Here is a 6280-nt window from a genome sequence, read left to right as displayed (position 1 = left end):
TTGGGACATTTAGTCCTAGAGCTTAAGTATTAATGCAAAGCCAAGTATAGGAGCCAGTATCAGAACACATTGCCACAGCCTGACCTCTTTGGTGCCAACTTTGCTATTTTGTGAGAAGGGAACTCAGTTTCCAGCCACAGTGTTGGGTGGGGAGGGTCGAGGAAGGGGTAGAATTGATTATAGAATGTCCATGAGCACTGAAATGAAATGAAAAAGTAAACTTGGGGATGTTTCTCTTGGGAGAGATTGCATTACTAGCTCAGAACACAAGTCCTGGGGGAAAAGGCTGTGATTGGGATTCCAATTTAGTATACCTTGTATTGCAATGGAAATTTTACACTGTTAAAATTGGGCTTGGACCTCTTGGAGCAGCTATTAAGGTACTAAGGTGCTTGGTACTGAGCATTATAATAGTTTGATCTGAAAGAAAATGAATAATTGGTCTTTGCTCTAAGGAATTGTTAGTCTGAAATGGAGTTGAACAATTGAAGTGTAATTAGTTTATTGAGTGTTGTCATGCACCAGGCACAGTACAAAAGGCTGAGCTTTCAAGGAGTAACGGAAGGTAGATTTCTATCCCTTTCCACTATGAATTAATATCAAAGGACTTGAATCTTTGCCAACTAGAATGTGTACAACCACAGTGCTCTTTGAGGAAACATTTCTGAAGTGGCCATGGCTGTGGTTCTCCCATGATCATTTTCCTTTTCTAGACATTCAGTGATTACAGTTCCTAACAATATAATCAATAATGCAAGGGATAGATATGGACACCTGGTGGGACCTTGAATCCTGGAATATAAAGAAAGGATTAGTACCTTCTCTAGAAACACACATGGACTTGACCCACACATATCCTAGACCTGTCACTGACCAAAATTTGTATATATAAAGATAATAAAAGAATGTTGTCAAATACCAGTTTAAAACTGTCAAGTTTAAGGAATCATATGAATCATATGGCTATAAAGCAAAGCAAATGTCCAAAAGATTATGAAATGTGAAGATGTGTAACGTAAAAGCAATGGTTAGGACCAAGACTTGGAAGTGGTGGGTGAAAGTAAAAGCGTGTTAAAAAAAATCCTCATCTTATTTAAAAAGGAGTTAACAACTTGATGATTTTTGCCTCTGAAAAATAGCACAATGTAATTTGAGGTGTCAAACAGGAAATGTGACTGATGGTACAAGTTAAACCAAGCTGATCTCGCTTTCAAATGAAGGGTGAATTTGGAGAATAAATGCAGTCCATATAGGGAAAGACAAATCATAGGAGTTCTCAAGGAAGAATAAAAGCCAGGAAGCATAAAGTAAGAGACATAAAAGATCAAGAAGGGCATAAAATAGCTGGGGAGAAGATACGGAAGTCTCAATAAAATAGGAATTAGAATGGAAGAAAGAGAAAATGTAAATAACCAATAGCCATTGGAAAAAAAAATGTTAAAGTTATTAAGTAACCACCTCTAAGAAATGTCCAGGTCCAGTTAGCTTCATTAGATAAGTTTTTGCTTATTTTTAAATATCAATTAATGCCTTGCTTTAAAAAGTAATGTGGAGCACCACACCATTAGGGTGGTCAGTATTCAACATGGTGGCTATGTTCTTACCGCTCCGCCTCTGTCCTAAGAGGAGAACTGTGGCCCACTCCTGCTTGAGATCAGAGCCTCCGTGGAAGACTGGAGCCCGTTTGTGTAATAGGCTGGTCATCTCAGATCATTGCTGTACTGGGAATGTTTTCAGATTCATTTTATGGAACATAAGCATAACTCTGATACTCAAACCTTGACTGGTATCCTAAAAGAGGAAAGTTGCAGCAAAATCTCAGTTTAAGAAGATAGGCACAAACATCCCAGTTAAAAGGGAACCCAGGCAGAGAACACCTCACCCTATGGGAGTTTTGTTTCCCAGAGGATGAAAGGCAGAGATGAGTCCCCGACCTTAACTCTGGGGGGCTTGAGGATTAACCTCCGTGCTGGGATAGAATCAGAGACATAAGGCTCACTTGAGCCGAAGTAATCCCAAGACCCCTGCGTGAAGCCAGAACCTTTGAAAATCTGCGGCTCTCATGAAAGAAGATCTTGCAAGCATTGCCCAGGGAGACAGCAAAGAAATTTGACTCTCATGGCCCTGAGTGGCATAAGAAAAATCCAGCCTAGCGCATGCTGTGCATGGGTTTAGAATCCTAATTCTATCAGTAGCTTCCTGGGGAAGAGCCAGTGATGTGAAATAAGTATAAAAATTGTCCCAGGCAAGTTACTATCCCTCAGACGCCTGATGGAAACATACATGGCGTCATTCTGGACTTGGGGACACTTTAGTTTCCCAAGCCTCACAGAGTCCAGTGGAAAAATGAAACCTTGCTTGGATGAGCTTCCAGTGAGACCTGGTATAAACATATGAAGAAACCCACCCACCACCAGTGAGTTCTTCGGTATTGGGGTCTTTGATACATTCCACATGTATGTTCTGGAAAAAAAAAAGAAGAATCCAGAATGGCAGATGGAGGCTAAAATACCACTTGCAGCAAGACATTCCATACAGCTAAGTTGGAGGATGTAGTTCATATTTACGGAAAGAGCAGAACCCCGGAGTCAGGTAGATGCTGTCTACCCAGTCACAGGTAGTGCTGGGCAGGTGACAGGAGAGCTTGTCCCCTGCAGAGAACACCTCGCCCATGAGAAGCTTGTTCCCGAGAGGAAAGGGGACAGAGAAGAGCCATCCATTCCAGGCAGTCCTCTCACATTTGATGATCACCTAAATGACTCTATGGTCCCATAGCAGAAAAGGGACAGGAGTGTACTGGTAAAGGAGGGAGTCTCCCCACTCCCCCCGTCACGGAAATCACAGTAGGGAAAAGGCATTCCTGTCTCCACATTAAAAGAAAAAAAAAAAGGATTAGAAAACATAAGATAAACAGAGCATGCAGGCAAACAGGGCTTCCAGAAATGAAAAACTATCACTAAAATAAAAGCTGAGAACTAGACTTTTAGAAAGTTACTTCAAAGACAAAACTAAAGATTCTGAATTGAAATCTAGATCTTAATAGACTTCCCAGAATTCAAGCAAAAAAGTGGAATGATGGAAAATGTGAGAAGATGACACAGAGGACATGTAGGAAGGTTCCACAGAGGTCACAGTAGACCCGGACTGGCCCTCGGGCCGGTCCCGGCTCCCGCTTGCCCGCCTGCCTGTCCAGTAGAGGCCGGAGGCCCTCATGCCCCCAGCCTGCCATTTCTCCAGAAGTGCCCGAATTCCTTGCTGCTGAGTCAGCAGTGGACCCCAGCGCCGTCTCCTCCTCGGGCCTTCTCCCTGGGCCCTGAGGGGACCGCAAGGCTGGCTTACAGGAAGGGTGAGAGCCACCGTGTTGTCATTCTGAGTGAAGTGACTTGATGAGACCAGGGAAAGGCCCAGGGGGTCTTGTAGACTCCGGTGCTGACTGGCATATGCTTCCTTCAGGATTTGTTGCCATGTCCGAAAACCCCCATTTATTTAAGCCACTTTGGCTTTCCAGTTACGTGCAGTTGAAATATTTCTGACAATAAGTTCAGACAAGGTTGCCTTCTTTTCTATGACTAAATGATATTCCCTTCTATATAAATATGCCACGTTTCCTTGATTCATTTCCCCCAAATGGACACACAGGTTGTTTCCGGGCCTTGGCCGTCTACACAGTGCTGCTAGCTGTGAACATTGGGGCGCAGATACTTTGGTGAGTTTCTTTCTTTCTGATAAATACCCAGAAGTGAGATTTTTTTTTTTTCCAGAAGTGAGATTGTTGGATCATATGGCAGTTCTATTTTTATTTATTTTTTTGAGGAACTTCCATATGGTTTTCCATAGTGATAACACCCATTTGCATTCCTACCAACCGTGCACCAGGGGTTCCTTTTCCTCCACATCTTTGCCAACACTTGTTATCTCTTGTCTTCTTGATGGTTGCCATTCCGGCAGGCGTGAGGTGGTCTCACCGTGGTTTGATTCTTGGTCTCCGAGGCAAAGTCTGTAGCTTTTCACCTTTGAGGAGGATGCTACCTGGGGGCTTGCCATAACTGGTCTATATTAGGTTGAGGTGCATCCCCTCCAAACTCAGTTTTCTGAGAGTTTTTATCATGAATGAATGTTGGAATTTGTCAAGTGCCTGTTCTGCATCTACTGAGCTAATCATACGATTTTTAGTCTTCATTTGGTTAGTGTGGCATATCACGTGGATTGATTTGTGGATGTTAGACTATCCTTGCATCCCTGGAATAAATCCCACTGAATCACGGTGTGTGATCCCTTTAAGTCTTGTTGAATTTGTTAGGTGTATTTTGTTGAAGGTTTTTGTGTCTATGTTCATCATAGAGGTTGGCTTGTAATTTTCTTTCCTTGCGGTGTTTTTGTCTCATTTCGGTATCAGGATAATGCTGGCTTCATAAAATGGGTTTGGAAGTGTTCCCTCCTCTTTAATTTTTTGGAAAAGTATGGGAAGTTAGGATGCTTTTTATTACTAATTCAGTCACCTTATTTCGTCATGAATCAGTCTTGGTAAGTTATACATTTCTAGAAATTTTCTTCATTTTTTTTAGATTGTTCCATTTGTTGGTTTATAATTAGTATTGTAGTCTTTATGCTACCAATTCCGTAGTAGCAGTTGTAATGTATCCTCTTTCATTTCTAATTTTATTTATTTGAATCCTGTCTGTTTTTTCGTGGCAATTCTAGATAAAGGCATATCTACTTTATCTTTAAAAAAAAAAAAAAAAACCCAGCTTAGTCTCATGATTCTTTTCTATGGTCTTTTTTTTTTTTTTTTTTTTTTTGAGATTTATTTACTTATTCTTGAGAGAGAGAGAGAGAGGCAGAGACACAGACAGAGGGAGAAGTAGGCTCCCTGTAGGGAGCCCAATGCAGGACTTGATCCCGGGACTCCGGGGTCACATCATGAACCGAAGGCAGGCACCAAACCGCTGAGCCACCTAGGCAGCCCTGTGTTGTCTTTTTAGTGTCTACTTCTGTTCTGACCTTTGTTATTTCCTTCTTTCTACTAACTTTAGGCATTGTTGGTTCTTCTTTTTCTAGTCCATTGTGGTGTAACGTTAGGTTGTTTATTTCTGGATTCACAACTCAAAGGGTATCTCTTCTGGTGTTGTATAGGTAGATGCAGTTTCTTTAATATATTGTGCCACAGATGTCTGCGGGTGGGTGGGTACGTCCATTCTGGAACCCTATAATTTTTGAAAGTTACCACATTTTATGAGGGCCATTATCATCAGCTTCTTCCTTCCTTCCTTCCTTCATCAGCAGATTCTCTCTCCAAGCCATTCACAGCCTTGCTCTCTCCCTAACCCCACCTGCTCAGTACTCCCACTTCAGGGAAGGAGTCCTTTCTAAGTCTGATTCTGCTATTCCCAGGCCTCAGACCCCCCTGGTCTGATGGGCTCTCCTGGTTCCCACTTCTGGTGCTGCCCTCTGCTTCTGGGAATGAAACTTTTTTTGTTTTTCTCTTGGGTCTATTTCCCCCAAGACCCCTTGCACCTCTGCTTTTCCATGAAATTTCTACCAAATCTGCTTAGGTATTTCCCCATTCACTTCTAAAGTGAGATATATGTTCTCTACATTCTAGTCATGCATGCAAGTAGGTTGTAAGTGTGTGGTTTTGGTTTTTTGTTTGTTTGTTTTTTGTTTTTTTCTCTCCTTTCTGTCCCATATGGTTTAGAGAACATGTACTGAGAATGACTCTACATGACTATCACTAATTGCTTAATAGCCTCCCCCCCATTGAACAGGTATATCATAATTTTTATGAACTTCTATACAATCTATTGATAGACTTTTAGGAAGTTTGTTGTGCTTTGCTATTATAAATAGTTCCGAAAAAAAAAATCCAACACTAGGGCTATTGTCATATAATTTGTTTTCTAAACTAAGAAATTTGAAAATAAAAGAAGATGCTAAGACAACATGGCTATCTTGTTGAACCTGGCTGTCCTGGGAAAATTGGACACTCTAACCTTGCGCAACACATAAATTCCTAACAATAGAATTAAAGTATTGAATGACACATGCCTATGCATTTTGCAACTTACTGCCAACTTCCCCACCAGTAAGTTTCGCCAATTTACAGTTGCAGAAATGGTTTGCAAAGGTGTCTTTAACCCACATACTCACCAATGTTGAATATCATACAAACTTTAGAAAACTTTAATAAATATGATAAAAAGAATTTTATTATCTAAAAGAACGTGTATTTCATTGTGAGTCAGGTTGCTGATAGGTTATTTGCCATTTACACTTCCCTTGT

Source organism: Canis lupus, chromosome 21 (assembly GCF_048164855.1).
Source record: "Canis lupus baileyi chromosome 21, mCanLup2.hap1, whole genome shotgun sequence".
Taxonomy (NCBI): domain Eukaryota; kingdom Metazoa; phylum Chordata; class Mammalia; order Carnivora; family Canidae; genus Canis; species Canis lupus.
Note: the sequence above shows the minus strand (reverse complement) of the source record.